The following is an 18,430-nucleotide window of genomic DNA, read 5'->3' as shown; positions in this document are numbered from 1 at the left end:
ATTTCTACCCTACAAGCCACCTCTGTTCTGTGACTTGTAAATTTTCCCTCATTTGAACAGTCTCATCTAGGCACCTAGGTTTCTTTTAAGAGATAGAAACTATCTAATTACCAGGAACCTACTTCAGAATAAGATTTATGCTTAAGACTGTCTCTTTTCTATGCCTGAAGTGTGCTGTTTTTCTAGAAATTACATAGGGCTGTGATGACAGGTGCTATGGTTTCTTGAGGGATCCAGGTGTTTGATGACAGTGTTAGATACTGTGGAAAAAGAGCTGCTGGCTCAGCTATAAATGGCTGTGTGAGTTAGGGCTCCAGAAAGCTAGAGGCTACAGTACCTCCTCTTCTACTCTGCTGTTGTTTGGTTGGTTGGTTTGGTTTTTTTTGTGTTTTTTTTTTGTTTTTTTTTTTTTTTTTTGTGTGTGTGTTTTTTTTTTTTTGTCTGTCAGATGTTGTGTAATGCAGCCTGGCTTGGCTGCATATTTGACCTCAGCTTCATCAGATGGTATGGCTTTCTTGTCTGCTGCAGAAGGGTCTCATAATGAAGCTAAATACTTGGTTTTTTGGGTTTTTTTCTTAGCTTCATGAGCTACTTTTTTTTTTTTTTTTTTTTTTTTTTTTTTTTTTTTTTGTCCAAGGCAATGCAAGCAGAATCTACTGCAATTGCTTGCTATTTTCCCCTTCCTCTTTCATAATTTTTAACTTTTTCACTATCCCCTTCTAGCTTGAGTTGGGTGGGGAGTCACCTTGCCTGTTAATGCCAGGCTGTAATGAATGCATGTCTTAAACTATGTTGCAGCCTTTCTGCTGGGTTTGGTTCCGACACAAGCTGGTGGGACAAGCTCTTGCATGCCACTCTTATGATGTTTTCCTTGTGAATGGGTTCTATGGTGTCCTTTTGCCCAAAGGACAGTCAGACAGTCTTCTCTTGCCTGCTCTGTTTCCTTCCAGTGCTTATTGCTTTGTTTGTGCCTGATACAGAAAGGCCGTTACTACCCTTTAGAAATTTGCAATAGGCATTAACCTCTGGCACTGGCGCGGGGGATTTTTGTGATCCAAGGAAGACATTAAACAGCTGAGGTAGGAGGGGGGATGACCGTATCTATGAATGAAGCTGGTGCACTGTGAAAACCTTAGCTAATTACCTCTGGATGAAGAAACTGTCAAGGTCCACTGGCTGAGACGTTGGAGGCTGTTACCTGAGCAGTTCCACGGGCCCTGGGCAATGAGCCAGCGCAGCTTCCAGCCTCTGCCAGCCCATTAGCTGCAAGCTGCTAATATGACACATCCCTCACAACTTGTGTCCTCTAAAGTCTGAGCTGGATTCAGTCCCAGATCAAAGCTCCTGCATCATGTGTTTTTTTCCAGAATTTAATTTTTTTATTATAAATGAACCAGCAGATACAAAATCCTAACCAGTCCTTGCTGCTTAAAAAGCACACAGTTGACACTGTGGTGTCTGTTTTTGTGTACAACAGAGAGATGTGAGGACACTGGGAACCTCACTATGGTGCTGATGCCATGGCCCAAAGACCCATTACACCCTTCCCAATTCACCTTGTGAGAAGTCTGCGTGAGAAAGATGTGGCAGCCCCAAGCCTGTACTTTCAGGGAAATACCTCTACAAGCCTGAACAAGCTTTGAAATTACTGGAGAGGAAAAAGTTTGCCTAGACTTTGCTTGGCTGGAACAGGAGGGCAACTAACGGCACTAATGCTTACTTGGTGGTGGCAGAATGCAGCAGCCCCAGCACAGCATCCCCTGGCAGTAGGAAGAGTAGCTTAATAACCAGCACGGTTGACTTCTTGCTGGTACAACTTGCACTTACACATTTGATTTCTAAAAGGACACCTCTCCACCTGTGTAAGACAGACCCAATCTATTCTAAGCAGGCACCAGCCTTGTCCAGGAAAGCCCAGACAACACTGCTATCTCCAAAGGTGGGAGGAAAAGCAGCTGAGTGAATACCACAGCAAAGGGTCAATAGCCCAGCCAGCCAAAGAGCACAACATCTGCCCCATGCTGGCCGTTAATCTCACAGAGTACTGAGAGTCTGGGGAACCTCCTTCCTTCCTCTGGTGGAAGGAGGCAGCTGGGCAGAGCCCTGCCGGAAACACAGCACTGGTGGGGCTGTGGGTGACAGATGCCTGATGGATGAGCAGAGGTCTCCTGGAGGAAAGCTGATCTGTGCCGGGGCTGGGGGCTGTGCTGGAGGACCACAGCATGGGCTGGTTTGCTTTGCTTTGAAGAGGAGAGGAGACATTCACCAGTTTGCATGACAGCTGAGACAGACCAGCCTGGAACAGCCTTGCAGCTGTCCACATCACTGCTGTGTCAAAACATCTGTCACCTTTGGTTTTTGTAGGTTTGCTCTCTGTAGGCTTGCTTCTTATTGAAGGATGAATGTCTGCCTCAGTCTATAGCATTTACCCAGCTTTTCCTCTTCGAAAACTACCACATAGGAAATCTCACAGTAGTGACAGGAAGAAGATGGAGTCATGTCTGCATGCTGGCTTCAGACACAGCCCTGTTTGTAACAGCCTGGCAGTTTTGGCCAACAATGTTTTTTTCATCAGTCTTCATAAGCTGACAAAACCCATTTTACAGACTTCTTCATGCCAATGCAAAGATGCTGTATGTAGGTACTGCCTGCCCACCACCACCGCTCCCCCCACAGGAGGCAGCTTCATCTGGGTTCAGCTCTTCAACTGTAACAGATAAGCCCATTGCCTTCTGTATAGGGAGTGGTGGCAGCAGGTGGCAATAGGTCTCTCACCTAAAGTAACTCTGCTATTAATGATAGAAACAGCTGGGCCCACTTGTGGTCTTCCCATCCTTAGGCTATTTGTTACTGTTCCTCAGCAGGTGGCTGTCAAGCCTGCAGCTGAGCTGATGGAGGCTGATGGATGGCCCAGGAAAGCCCCTCAATGATCCTGTGTTGGGTCCCTGGGTACTTCTGTTGCTTTTCTGTGCTGAGTGAAGCTAACATTGTCTGGGGTGGCAGGCGAATTGTCCCTATAGCCTATTTTGCCACCTCTATTGGGTCAGTTTGGACTTTCAGCAGGGGCACAGTAACTGATGGTGAGCGTGGAAATGATGTTTTAACCTTGTACAGTCGTTTCTGCAATAAGTGGACCATGAGCTAAGAAAGGAAGGAATTTGATTCACATGTTATTTCAGTTTTCTCTGACTACACCCATGTTGCTATTTAACCTTGCTTTTGATTTTCTGGCACCTGGAGTCCTTTAATATTTGGACAAGTTGGCTTATACTCAGGAGCAGACTCAGCATACAGTTAGTTCTGTACCACCACGTACCACCCAGGCCAAGGGTGACATACACTGGTACCAGTTTCAGTTGACTCTGGCGGATTAGACTATAAACTTGGACAGCTTGGTAAAGCATGTGTGTTCTGTTCAGCCATTACTCCTGTGTCACTGGTATCTCCTGAGAGAGGAGGCAGCTGGCACAGGTGGCAGCTAGTGCTGCTGTCACGGTCATTCTCCCCCACAGCCCTGCTGTGCACCCAGAGTTGGCAGCTAGGTTAACAGCACAGGGGAGATAGTGCTGTAAAAAGAAACTCACATTTAAGCCAGCAGAAGATATCAGAAGCGCTCCCAACTGCCCATCAGCCAGAATAACCATCCCTGAAGGTTGCTCAGTGAAAGATCCCCATTTGGCTCCAGCTAAACCAGGCACCTGAGCCCTCTGTTCATGCTGGTTGAAGACATGGATAGCTTCAAGCTGCACGAGCTTGTGTAATTGCTTAATGATCACCAGGGCTGGAGGACAACAGGATTTTCTGTCCTGAGGGCTGGTCCTTCAGCCACATAGTACATCACTGTAGTCCTGCGGGCAGGCAGCTTGGCCCCAATAGCTGAGTAGGTATTTCTGCCTTTCTTTAAATAATATTTCAGAAAATAAAGTTAACCTGAAAAACATAACTAGTCAGATTATGACCACAGTCTACCAGGTGCTTTGGGGTTTAGATAGCTAGGAGGAGAAAGCTTGTGTTTTGGTGTGTGTGTGTGCATTTCTGACTATAATGTTCTAGTAACATTATTCTGGTTGTGTGTACAATTAAATGCAAGCTTCTTGAAATATTATGCAATTTTTGATAAGAGCACTCATCTGTTTTGTAGTAGCTTTCACAATTTTTACAGTCACTGTTTTGTTTGGGTCAGGCTGTAATCTTTCTGAAGAAACTCAGTGTCTCAGAAAAGTTATGGGTCTATCAAAAAGCAGCAGTTTAATTTTATAGGCACACCTGTGAATTTAATTCTCTCTCTAAAACTTCTCTTAAGTCCTTAAAGGGTCATTCCAAACTCAAGGGGGGAAGCTTTGATTGCATCGTCTCAGTAAACTGCACGATATATAGACATACTGAACCTGACAAGTGAGTAATCATTAATCCTGAAACCCGGCCAAGTCACCTGTAATTCCAAAAGGCACTGCATTTAAAATGAAAAGTTGCCCTTATGATAAAGGCTTGTTTATTATTTTTAAAATTTATTTTATTTCTTACTGCTGTCATCCATTAGTAACTGTCAACAGCTGCTAGTAAGGTCATTGGTAGTTAAAAGTTTTCCTCACCTGAGGAAATGTCAGTGAAATATAAATTGCAGGACATGGATATATTTCCTGCCCACTCCCCTACCTTTCTTAAACTAAAGTAAAAATTTTTTTTCCAACAACATCAAATCAGATCACAGAAAGAGTAATCTCTGCCATCCTGAGGGCTATGCCACAGGGGAGGAGGACTTCTGAGCTGGAGCAAACCTGCCTTCTGGTGTAGCTTCCCAGCTTGCTTTTAAAGAAGATGCATTTAAGGCTATCATTATTAAGTGTTGCCTATAACAACAGTATTTCTTCCTAGGGTTTGACCAAAAAAACCCTCTTTTCTACTTCATGTGGTAAGGTAAGTGAGCTAACCCTTTGTCTTGAAAAAATGGAGGTAACTGGTGAACAACATCTTCAAAAGATTACTTCTAAAGTGATCTTGTATGGTAGTGAGTTTTTAAGTCCAGTTTGCTTAAAACTGGCCTAAGCCAAGTCCCACTTCAAATTTATCCAAAAGTTTGCTAGAAGGAGGAAGAAGAAGAAGAAAGCAGATGAAGAAAATGTATTTGTCCGCACAGGCACCACCTAAAAATCTGGGGAGGATGACCATGACCAAAGTAAGTTACTTGAGCACTGTTTACATTCAGACTAAAACATTTTTCTTTTACAGTGAAGTTAATGACTATATGCCTCTTATTGTGTGCTCCTTTTTACCTAAAGCAAAAATATTTACACCCTGTGGCCAAACTTCTCTGTGAGGTGCTGATAGCTTGACTAAACAAAAGTATTTGAAATCTCTGGACTGTCTATTCTCAAGGATATGCACTGCAATTTTGTAGTTTTTGGCAATTTAGGGAGGGTAAAATTGCCACTCTGTTGAATTTAATGTGAGCCCTGACATTTATTTCAGCAGGGCCAGTATTTCTGAGAGAGTCCATTACCCAAGGAGCTCCCTCTTTATGGACCATGAGTAGCCCATGTGCTTGTCTGAACCTGTTGAGGTTTTTCTGTTACTAAAAATGAAGCACATCTGTCCTGCTTCTTGGTGGAGACCTGGTTGTTGGAGTTTTTTTTAATACTGAAAAAGGCTGCAAAGCCAAAGAGAGAGAATTTCTATGATCAGACATGCACCTTGGGAAAGCTTGAGTGCCAATCCACCTAAGTATTTATGCTGGTTTCAACTGAGGGGATGCTGTAGGCAAACCCTGTGCTTACAGAGCATGGTTAGATAGAAGCTCCTTAAAGCTATTGCTAGGCAGAACAATTTACTTTGTCTTCAGTGATAAGAAAGCAGTTTTTAACATAGAACAACTCATACCACGGCTGTTATACAATGAAAAGGCAGTGGATGCACCAAGGCATTTTGGTTTTACTGCGAGGTGAATTACCTGAGGTCAAGTCATGAGGGTCTAGAATAGTGCTGACCTTGCCTAGCTGTTATTAGTAAAGCCCGCAAGCACCTGTGGCCCTTTGCATCTTACAGCAAGATAACCATGCCAAGTTTATCTCAGTTTAAATAAAAAGCAAACATTCTTTCCCCACCCAATACCTTTGTGGTAGAGAAGGCAGTACCCTCAGTCCTGAGAGACCTGTTCGTTGTCTGGCCTCAATAAAAAAATTTCTCATTATATTCTCTGTAATTGAATCTTATCTCTGGGACAGGAGAAGTGAGGGAAGAAAGACTGCATGAGACTGGAAAAAGAGAGGGGAATAACAAAGGGATGGAAGAGAGGAACCCTGATTAATATAAAATCACCCTGGAAAGCCCTGAAGTATTCCAGTTTCTACTTTGTCTTATTTATACATCTTAACATTGTTTTCTGTTTGTTCTTTAGCTCTAGAAAATGATAATTGCTCCATACTTTGCAAATACTAATGGCTTTAACAGATTAAATCTCTGATAATGTCTATGCAACCTAATAAAGCTGGTAGTTCGTAATACAGTGCATTAGGACTTCTATTCTTACTGTGTTGGCAAGGGGGAATATGACAACAAGGGAAACATTTCTAAAAGCACGCAAACAAAAACCAGGAAAGGCTTATGAATCTTCTGACTCAGAATGAAATGAATTCATAATGAAACAGTCTTCACAAAAGGGAGCCTTCATTTCTTCACTGAATGTTATTTTCTAGAGGTATTTGACAGTGTTACTCATATCTTGGAATCTAGAGAACAAAGGGAAATTATTTTCATTTCTTTTCCACTAAAACATTCCCTTGATGTTTGAGTTCAGTTTTGGTAATACTCTAATAGGTTGCACTTATATACAGCTTCCCGTTTTAGAACCTGGAGTATCATATGAATACTGAACTAAACCTCACGTACCCTCATGGCGTTGTGCAGTAGCAATATCCTTGAATCACGGGAGTGGAAACTGAGGCACTGACTGTGATTTCCTTAGTATCTATCCCCCAATAAATCTCAGGCAGAGTTGAGAGAACAGTCCAACAGGTTTCATGGTGGCTTTTTTTCCTCCAGGTGTACTGTGAAGCTGGATACCCACTTGACTTACTGGGATCCCCTCTGCATAGGTTTTCTTTTTTCCTAGAGGAAGAGCCTAGGATTGGAGGAACATGTCAGCGAAGAGTAGCAATGAAAAATATTGATAAATCTATCTATGGGTTGGCACTGAGTGTGATTAAGGACAGAACGTGGCACAGAGATTAGGATTTTCAGAGATGTATGGGTAGATCTTCCTATAGCAGCTTAGGGAAGTACTTGAGCTGGAAACCTAGTCTGAACCAGTAAGATGGGTCTTGTTGTCTGCAGACATACTGTCCCTTGCTGCTCTTCCCGTGCTTGTGAACTGGGAGGACTTACACTTGCCTCAGCTGCTCCTGTGCAAGCTGTGTGGAACAAAACAAAACAAAAAGCGGGTTTGGGAGCAGGTGTGACTAAGCAAGGGCACATGGCCCTCTCAACAGACTCCTGCAGAGGGGGCAACTTCTGGCAGAAAGTGTGGTTAGCTGGAAATAATAGTATTTTAATGTGCTTTGTGTGTATATGTGGAGCTTCCAGAGCTGCAAAATAATGGGTTATTTCCCCCCAAAATCTTCTGTGTTATGTCTGAATGAATAGTTTCATTTTATGTCTGTCTCCTGGGCTTTTTTATTTTTATAAAAGTAGGATTTTGACTCTTCTTTGCAGAATTCTGAGGAAGAAGTACTAATCAGCTTGGAGGTATACTTTCTACCTACTGTGTGTTTGCATACTGTAAGCTGCTTTCACTTCTAATTAAAATCATTGTGATTGGTTTATGAAGCTGGTTTCCAAAAACTCTGGCACTAAGCTGGGTACAGAAACAAAAACTTCTGAAAACTTCACTTCAATTATGTATGTTATATAGTGCATTTGAAGAAGCTTCCTGGATTGCTGCTTCCTTGCCTGTAAACCTGCCCATCAAATCCCCTTTATATGCCCACTGCTAGGCACCAAATAACACACACCAGTGTTGTACATAGTGATTATACTCCTTGCTTTCTCTGCTGTATACCTATACATGCCTACCAACTGTCTTTCTGAAAAGACAAGAGATCATTTTGTATAAGGTCCAATACAGATAGGAAAGGAGAGATAAAACCATGTGGTCTTTTGCACAGCTTCCTTTTCTATCATCTAACATAGTTATCTTAGCAGGAGGAATATGTTTGGTGTTTTGTGTGTGGATAAACACGATAGGATTAAAAAAGGAATCAGTACCCACATTACTTTGAATGTGTTGCTCTAGAATATTGCATCAGATATAATAACATATAGGATGTGATGGACAAATATTTAACTGATCTTCCATTAGCTTTACTCATAATGAAACCTAAAATATGGCTTTCCTTTCCTCAAGCTCTGAAGGGCTGTTTCCCTTTTTTCTGATGCTGCTGCTCTGCAGCATAAATGGATGCCAGCACTTGATCTTACCTCTGAGTTGAAGGATCAATGAGAAGAGTTAGCAGGAAGTTGTTTATGCTCTGTTAGATCTTATTAGGAGATTTTTTTCCTATCATGGAAATCATAAATGTTTATGGGAGCAGATAGTTTGAGCAAGGAACAATTATATGGAGGAGGCCAGAACAAGGGTTTGAATTTAGTAGGTGCTGCTGCCAGGATTCCATCTACTGATTACTGTCTCCATTTTATTCTTTCAAAATAATGTTGGTGGAAAAAAGGAAGCTTTAGCTCCTTACAGGTAACAGTTACAGAAGTGCTAATTTTAGTGGCTGCTTTTTGGCTGCCTGTTCGGTGGGCTCTGTTCATCTGTTTTCATGGTGCTGTATTGGGTCTGGCTGAGTCCCATAGCAGCGCTCATAGCACTGTGCTTGCACTGGTAGCTAGAAAGGTGGTGGCAGCACACCAGTGTGGTGACCGCTGCTGAGCAGCGCTCGCACAGCATCCAGGCTGCCTCTCCAGCCTCCCCCCCTCCCGCCTCAGCTGGCTGGGGGTGGGCAAGATCTTGGGAGGGGACGCAGCCAGGACAGCTGACCTGAAGTGACCAATGGAATATTCCATACCATATGATGTATGCTCAGATATAAAAGCTAAGAGAAAGGAGAAGGAAGTGGGGGCATTAGTTATTTGGAGTTTGTCTTCCAAAGCGATTGCTACATGTACTGAAGCCCTGTTTCCCAGCAAGCAGCTAAACATCACCTGCTGATGGGAAGTAGAGGATAACATCTCTTGTTTTCCCTTGCTTTTGAGCATTTGACTGTTGCTATTGCTTCATTAAACTGCCTTTATCTTGATCCACAAGGTTGTTTTCATCTTTTCTACCCTGATGTTCTGATCAGGAGGGGTGTGATAGAGAGGCTTGGTGGGCACCTGGTGTCCAGCCAAGGTCAACCTACCATAGATGCCTACTGAGGAGCAATGGTATGACAATTTCCTAGCTGAACCAGGGGGTTGTTGAGCTGGGCTAACTAGTGATGTCAGTGCAAGGATAAAATACCAATGTTCATTTGATGAAAAATGTCTCTTTAAATAAACAGCTCCTGTGTGTATACCTGTGCTTCAGCTGACCTCTGGAAGTACTGTAATGCTCTTCCACTTAATGTGCTTAGATTCTTACAAGTTTTGAATTCAATAAAATTCCTTTCAGCAGATTCCACTGTCTCGTTAATATATCTTGTACAGTTTGATTCTCCTATTAATGAAGAAGAGGTCATTTAGCATTGTTAATTCCTTCATCTTGTGACTCTTCAATCGATTGAATAATAAGAACTCCTTGGCTCTTTACAGTTATTCTGGGTAATAATTATGTCCTAATAGTTATTTGTAAAAAAAATTTTTAATAAAATCTCACCTCCACCCACAGTTTATAATGCTTGGATGACATGGGAAGAAGTGAGTCACCATTGTCATGCTAATGCAATTTCTAATAACTTAACAAGGGCTTATGAACTTCTTAAGCTTTAATTACATTGTAGCAGGACATATATATTCTATAACTATATTTTAAAGTTGTCTACTTATTCTCTCCTGCTTTTACCTTTGATGAAATCTTTTGGGCAGCTCAGCTCTTTGTGGGCCTAATATGAAACTGGAAAGTGCACATGACTAAGTAGAGATTAATATTACATATATGTATTTATATGTACATATATAATATATATTCATATAAATACATATTTATTACAATAAAATGTAATAAAAAAGGATATTCATGCAATGATTTTAGTCTGGCTACATCTTCTTAGATATTGAGTATAGCAGAGCAAAAGCCTGAGACAGCGGACTGCATGACTGTGGGCCTCGAATAGGATCATGTAGGTACCACGAGTGCCCCAAGGAGCAGGGCTAACTGGGTGGGTGGATGTGGGACTACAGCCTGTTTCCTCCTCTCATTCATGTCATGCTTCAGTGTTCAGAAGTATTCATAAGGTGGTTTGGTTGTGGTTTTGGTTTGTTGTTTGTTTTTTTTTTTTTTTTTAATTAAGGCAAATCTAGGTAATATACTAACCTTTGGTTGTGGATGGGAAACTATGACCAAGTACCAAGTCAGTACTACACGGGTCTGACGAAAAATCCTATCTTAGCCTTCAGATTCATCAGAAATCCTGATCTGAGATTGCATACTGTCTGGCCTGGGTTCTTGAAAGCTTCGCAAGTGTGATCCATTTAACAATAAAACTTGAAATAGCTGTGTTCATCTTGCTTTAGGATTTTGCTTTGGCAGTTTCATGGTGTGGTCTTGTCTTTATTCTCATTTTTGTCCTGCCAGACAAGTCTAAAGTGTAAAGAAGATGAATGGCTTTCATGGCCCTTCACGTAACTTTGTTCTTCCCCTTGCAGTAAGCAAGCCAGAAAAGTCCTGGCATGGTTTCTTTTCCTGCTTCCTTCTTCTGGCAGCAGTACCTGATAGGAAGCAGGACATCAGGTTTCCTTTCCCTTTCCGATCATGCCCTACAGCTCAAGGCCTAAATGTTGTGATTCAATTTGTTCTACCTCTACCTTTCTCATATTTACGCAATTTCCTTGGGGAAAAACTACCAAACAGCTCCTTTGTTATGCTGGACTTCTCTGAAGAGTAGGATGCCAGTACTCAGGCAACCCAGAAGTCACTCATAAACAAGGAGAGATTGCCTTTATGTTTTATCCCTTTGCCATTAGACTTTTATTGTCCAGCACTATCAAGAAGATCTTAGGGGCACTACTAATATGATGCAGGATTCTGGTCTGGCAACAGTCATCCAGAGCAAGCTCCTTAGGGATGACTTACGAAATAGTCAAAATTGAGGGTGGTGAGGCACCGGAACAAGTTGCTCACAGAAGTTGTGGGTGCCCCAACCCTGGAAGTGTTCAAGGTCAAGTAGGGTGGAGCTCTGGGCGACCTGGTCTAGCAGAAGGTGTCCCTGCACATGGCAAGGGGTTGGAACCAGATGATCTTTAAAGTCCCTTCCAACCCAAACCATTCTATGAAAATTAGTAAAGCAAAAGACTGCATTATGTTTAGAGCTGAAAGGAAACCATTACTTTCCTATCCTTTGGGATACTTGGGAGAGGAAAACAATCTTTTCTGGATTTAAGTAGACTTTTTGAAATATTTGTGGAAAGAAAAATATGAAAAACCAGGTCTGAAAACTTGGGAAAATAATTTTAGCATAGCATTCAAATCCAACTCTGGGGTTTGGTTCAGCCAAGGTTTCTGGGCTGCCAGCCTTATGATGGGCAGGACAGGAGTCCAAAGCTCCTGGGACTCCTATCTCCCCACTAAGGACTACTTGCTTCGTCTGGGATCTCAGGAAGCCTGGAAGACATCTTGCCTTGCTTCAGAAGCATTTTGTCTGCAGGGGTCCTGTGTTGGAAATTTGACAATAAATCTGGCAAGTTCCTACTCTTCCATTGGTAGGTGTCTGAAACTGCTGTGTGCCTACAGATGTTTTGATTTAATGGAAATTGCTGGTTTTCAGCAACAACAAAATATTTCATTGAAATAAGTCTTCCACCTGTAATTGTGATGTCTTGTACCACAGAAATGGAAGACATATATCTGAACTGCTGTTATATTTCAGGAAACAAAGGGAACTTCTAGTACTAATTGTCTCGTTGTGTCCTACTCCCTTTTCTTTTTACCACTGTAATAAATAGTCTTCTCAAAGATGTCTTTTCCAGTTCTTTCTGAAAAGGGAGGTAATCACTGAAAGCTGGTTCTCTGCTATTTGCAAAACTTTACCACCATACAGATCTATAAGACCTCAACATCTCTCTTGTCTCAGGTGAAAAATGAGTCCTATTTGATGATTGGCCTTCCTAAGAACAGAAGCTTCTCCAGAAGGACATCAGATCTATCGGCTCCCAGCTGCTTCTAGGTAAAAGTCATTATCAGAGCACACAAGGGAAACCTAGTTGCACTAGTTGCTTAGGTCAATGAACATATTTCTTAGAAAAATCCCTAAAATAATATGAACCAACCTGGATATAATACATGATTGCATCTCTGGGCCTTTGAAGGGAAAGGGCTGTAGCTTAGAACTGACAGGACTTGTGGAGTTGAGCAGTAGTTTTTTAAAAACAAACAACAACAAAAAGGCTCTTTGGAGTTTAATTTGCTGACTGCCGGTTCTTGGAAGGGGACTAGGTGGTGCATGTTCAGAAGGTGTCTCCCTTGGTAGGCAAGTTGCTTGCTTTCTCACTTCATGGACAAATGGAGACGCATGTGGTCATCAGCATCTGCATAACAGATTAATTCTATTAACCATTTTTATTCCCCATTAATAGAGTTGTCTATCAGGGCCTCATGCTGCTGTCGGATTTCCAGGGTTGGGGCAGAAGTGGCATGTGATAGTTGAGAATCTCCTTGGATATGGCTGGCTGAAATAGTGGGACCTTAGCATAGCCCTTTAAATGTTTCATTTAAATTATATTCATTGCTTGACTTCACTAACCAGGGCTGTGACTTTACAACTTCTCCCAGCAGTAGACTAAAAGGTGAGAGTTCTCAGCCCTGGCATCATGTCACTTGCTTTGATAGTACCATGCTGTAAAAGATGGCAATGACCAGCTCTTGTTTTACTATTCTGCCCCAGTTGAGCTGGCTGCTGGTAAAAGGCAGGAGGAGACAGAAATCTCTGCTGCCTATAAAAGAAGAGAAGAACGATTCCTCCTTGACTCGGAAATGCAAATGTCTTGTATGGCAGCCTTTGGAATAAGGAGGCTTATTGTTCCACCTGTCTCACCAAAAGAGGTCCTAATGGGTATGTCCAAGTGTATCTCAGCAGCTTCAAAGCAATGTTGAAATTCTCTGAAGATAGTAGATAATTATATTCTGTTATCACAGCTTATGCCTGTTTTCTGCTCCCTGCAAAACAGCTGAAAGGAAAAATATTTCTCTACACTTTTTAAAGAAAACTATTACAGTTAATGATTTTTCTGCGACTAAAATAAGAAACAGTCACTCGAGAAACATTTGTAATTAACTCTCATTTGTGTTATCATTAAGATCTCCCACCCCTCAACACACACACACCTACACATGTAGCCCTCCTTCCCCAGCTCATACTAAACTCTCTCCTCTGGTGAAATCTAATATAAAGTAGGATATAGAGCATGAATCTAGTAAGACTGTACTTGGTAATCCAATTCTGGGTTGTTTGTTTCTTATCCTTTATTGCTCCATTTGGTCCTTATTGAAACTCCAATATGTTGCCTGTATTATTTTATATTCCCCAAGTTTGCTCTCTACAGCTGGGTATGCCTAGCAGTTACTGCTTCTCAGTTCTGTTCCTTTCCTTCAGAACAGAAAGTTCAGGTTTTTGGTAGGCTGTGAAAGTCACACCATTTATAGTTCTTCAACTTCTTGATCACATAATCACCTACTGAATGGCTTTGCAATATCAGAACTTGCATGAAAGCATCCCATGAGACCCAGGCAGAGATGATTCCTTCAGATTCAAGTTGGATAAAACCCTCTGGCTGTTGCCTCTTACAGGAGAGTGAATGTCGAAGATTGTCTTCTATTGGATAGTGAGTCCTTAAAATGAATTTTTTGTCATTTTGTGTAACTTTATATTTTGATATATTTTTTTTTTTTGTCTAAAAGATCATTCAGGTGGTGATCTAAGACCAGTATTATTCAGCTTCAAAGGTACAGCATATGATGCCGGGAGTTCAGATACGAGTTTGCTGGCACACTGACACTAAGCCTTTGTAGATAAGTTTCGGAAGAATACCTATTTTTAATTAAAATCAATTTTCATGAAATTGGAGGTTTTGATCACTAATTGTCCACAAAATTACTGGAAATTTTGAGACTTTGAATTTTGAACAAAAGCTCTGTCCACTGGCGTTCAATAGGTGTGTCTCAGTGAATGATTTTGAGTTAAGATTATGTTCCAGTCTCCGAATTTACACTGTGTAAAATAAGTAAATGTCGTGGAAAAGCAGAGGATAAATGCTGAAGTTGTGCCTTTACTGTAAAGTTGAGGTAATATATCTTTACATTAAGTCAATACAGCTCAAGAGATTGAGGATGCACTGAAATTACACTCAGGTGGCTGCATCCATGTCAGTGCTGTGTTCGCTTATGTACTGAGACCGAAACTTCTGGGGCTCTTACTACCACCATTGTTAATGAGCTGAGCTCTTCCTTAGTGGCTTCTCTCTCTGGTCCCACTGGAGGGTTAGGGAAGGAGTCTGAGCTGGTGGCTTTGCAGTGATGCTCATTTCCTTCCACTCTGAAGTGTGATTATGCAAATGGCTCATTTGTACTGTTTGAGCTGGCCTGTGTCAGTTGAAAGTGCTATAACACACAAGCTAAGGGATTTTTTTTTGTTTTTTTTTAATAGCAGCTGAGACCCCACGTAAGTCCTCATGGGCAAGCTGCTCAGCAAAGCATGCTTAAAAGATACAGACTAAGGCTGCCTTCATGCTGGTCAGGAGGATTAGCAGAGACACCTGAAACTCCTCTTCAGAAACAAGGTTCGGCTTGACTCAGACTTGTGTTTGGGTGAGCAAGCATGTTCTCTCTCATCACCACTCAGCTGCTTTTTTTCCCCTTTTTTTTCTTCTTTTTAATTTTTTTTTTCCGACCTGTGAGTTCTGATGCTGCTCTTTCAGTAGAAGTTTCGTTGTCATTGCCTGTGACTAATTGCAGTTCACCTGCGGTCACCGGCACACACAAATTTTTCTTAATTTTGGGCATGTATTTGACATCACAGCAACCAAGGCCTCTAGCATTGCCAGCCTCAGCTGTGCCCTCAGCATACATGCTGAGCTGTGAAGTCATGACTTTTTGCAGGGGTTTTTTTGCCCTGTGCTTCATGGTTTGATGTGTATTCATTTCATGTTTTCAGCTCTTCTCCTCAAGAGCTTAAAAACTTACTAGAAAAGAAACAATGAACATGAAAGACGCTTATGAGAGTCCTCAGCTGCAGCTGTGATTACAGTACTAGATTAATGATATAACCCTAAGAGCTGGCAATGCCACAGAAGTACAGCCGCATCCATTCAATAGGCCTAGACAGGGAATTAGAAGAAAGTGTGGGAACGGTACCAACAAGAATGTTGCACGTCATTACCTTAATAGAGAATGACTCTGAAGCTGTCTCTGTGGGTCAACAGCTCGTGCTATGAAGAGGCAGCTCAAGACTTGGAGATCTCAGTCCAAGGATTTGAAGTCCACTGTGGTATCTCTGTGCTCATCGCCCGTATAATGCAGCCCATGCTAGAAATTTGAACAGATGGTTTCTAGAGCTTCCAGAGGAATAATGGGACTTCTGGAGGAAGGAGATTGAAATATCAGGGAGTAGAAAGCTCTCCAGAGTTTCAAGAGCTTTGGGAAACCACGGTTGTAGCTCACCTCCCACACCCTACCTCTCCCAAGACTGCCTTGTTGCCTTCTTTACCCTGAAGTTACTGGTCCCCGCTGCCTCTCTTGCTTGGTGCAGTTTTTCTGGTAAGTCAGGAGGAGCCATGTCTTCCTCCCTCCTTCCCAAGCTCTACTTCCAGCTGGTGCACACACCAGGCTGCAGACAGGCTGGAGTGCAGGTCTGGGTGTTGATGCACTGTGGTGAGGAGGAGCAGAGCTGGGATGCAGGCATTAAGCAGAGACCTCAGTTGTGCTGCTGCTGGCAGGGCTGCCCCCAGGCACGTGACAACCCTCTTCTTGGCAGTGGGAGCTCTGCAGGCATGTGGTGGCTATTCAGGCTGGGATGAGTATTTCTTAAATCCTCAGACACAGAATAGGCAGATTACTGCTCACTGCAGGTTGCTGACCTGTGCAGCTAACTGCTGTGCCAGTGGCTTGCTCCAGGTTTGTTTGGGGTTTTTTTTTTGTGTGTTGTTGTTGCCAATATATTAATATTAATGTTATTTATTAAGGAAAATAAAACCAGCAAAAATCACCTGGGTCACCAGGTTTAGTCTCTCCTGACTGCAGGCAGACAAAGAAGAGACATTGGTCTGAAGAGCATCTGCTTCTCTGGCTTCACAAACACCCTGTCACAAGCAGGGCAGCTGTGGGTAATGAGGGTCAAGATTCATTTCTGTCCAGAGTACAACCGTCTACAAGGATTTCACAATCCAGATAGTCTATTCATTTAAATGTTAATAAGAGTCCTGTTTTGTTTTGAAATGTAGAGAGGATCTTGCATCTTTACCCTTTTTTTCCCATTCTCCTCTTATTTACAGTGTTGCTTTAGCAGTTCAGTCTGGTTTTGCAGATAAGAAACATTCTTGCTTTGGCCAGGGTAAAAGCCTTTTCTAGATGGACTTTTCAGAGGAGCGTGTGCTGGATGTGAGTGGTTCAGGCAGGGGCAGCAGAGTTCTCTCCACCTCTTTGGACTTCATCCATCCAGGACACCAGCTTTTGTCTTGCTTTCAGAGCTCCAGTCCCGAGAAGAAAGGCCTGTTTTACAGAAGCAGGCTCTTACAAAGACAGAAAATGCACCTTTATGGCACCCACAAGTGGCCACTGGGGACTTGCTGCTGGGAGAGGGCAAATCCAAGATAACAGCATAGTTTCTGTGGGAGCCTGACTCCACTTAGGAAAGGACGGTGCTTTCCCCATAGAGCTGAGCAGGTACCAGAAATAGAAGTAGGCTGCCTCTGTGTACCATGTGGTTTTAATAACTTTATAACAATGACATGAGTAACCCTGTGAGTATGCTGTGATGGTGACAAGAAGCTGGAGATAGCAGCGTACATGGTTTTCTCATTAAGTATTCTAGATACAGAAGGTAACAGAACATGAGTCCAAAAGAATATGATTTAAATAAGACCCAAACTATTTTACATCACTCTGACATCTTTCTTGGGAATATACATCAGAATTAATAAAGAGGAAATTAGAAAGGTCCTGCTAATATTATTAGTTATGGTTTTATTCATTGCAGTGATCCTGAGGTCCCAATTCATCTTGGCCCAATCTATGACCACACACATGCATGCACTAAAAAAGTTCCTGCCACCACAGCCTCAGACTATAGCATGACCCAATGATAGCTTTAGTTTGAGCTTAGGGACAACTGCTGTCCTCCTCTTCAAACAGTAGGAGTGGTTAAACCCTTTGGGACATTGTGATGCTCTTCAGGTGATGGTCTATGTGCATGTTAGTGCCCAGGTCAGAGGAACATCCTGGACCCCTGCTGGTACCCACAGCACAGAAGAACCACTGAGCCTCTGGAATGACAGGGAGAAAGGCACAGAGGAAAACTCTGAGCACAGACACCTCCTGTAACTCTGAAAAGCCCAGGAGAGAGAGTGTTTTTAGATTGTGTGCTGATAGGAAGATGCAAATGAAGCAGTGATCTCCTGTCGTGTGACACCCGGCAAACAGGACTTGGTGTTCCTTGTCAGGGAGCAGGGTTTCTATAACAGATACCATGCTCCACTGCCAAATGCTTCATCCTGATAGAACAATTTGCAAGATCCCAAATTTTTGGGAACTGTTGAGTTCAGGGAGAGTGGCAACACAGCTGAAAGTGTTATGTAAACAACATATGTTAGATGTCTGATGTGTGGAGCTGGTTTGCTCCACACAGAGCACTAAACCCAGCATAGAACACAGGAGCCCAATCTCCCAGTTTAGCAGTGCAAAAGAGCACTAAAAAGAAGAAAGGCGAATCTCTATTTAATTTTGTAATAAGATTATAGTTTTTTCTTACATTCTGTTGGATGTTTGCATAAAGGAAACCAGTATGTGAATTGGATTTTGGTGAAAAGGCTCAGTCAGAATATAGGCTCAATAATCAGGCTTGGACTCCTTTAAAATTACTTTAGCCATCTAAAATACAGTCATCAGGCCTAAAACAGCTGTCTAGGCACCCTCCATAACTGAAAGAGGGGTATCTCCTTAGGGCTACTGAGCCCTTTTTAGAAGGACTTCTGAACTAAGGAGGGCAATTTGTCATCCATAGGTGATTTGTTCTCTCAAGGTGATTTGTTC

General features: G+C 42.3%; 1 long non-coding RNA gene across 1 annotated transcript in view; it reads right to left on the bottom strand.

Moving 5' to 3' along the window:
* Positions 1–372: 372 nt before the first annotated feature.
* The window catches only part of LOC308065072, a 33,834-nt gene continuing 15,776 nt past the window's right edge, over positions 373–18,430 (bottom strand). Inside the window, exon 2 of the long non-coding RNA XR_013928651.1 lies at positions 373–18,429. This is a non-coding gene — a long non-coding RNA (uncharacterized lncRNA). The remainder of the gene's footprint in view (position 18,430) is intronic.

Source organism: Falco punctatus (genome assembly GCF_963210335.1).
Source record: "Falco punctatus genome assembly, chromosome: 5".
In the NCBI taxonomy this organism is placed as follows: Eukaryota; Metazoa; Chordata; class Aves; order Falconiformes; family Falconidae; genus Falco; species Falco punctatus.
Note: the sequence above shows the minus strand (reverse complement) of the source record. Positions and strands in the feature narration are given on the sequence as shown.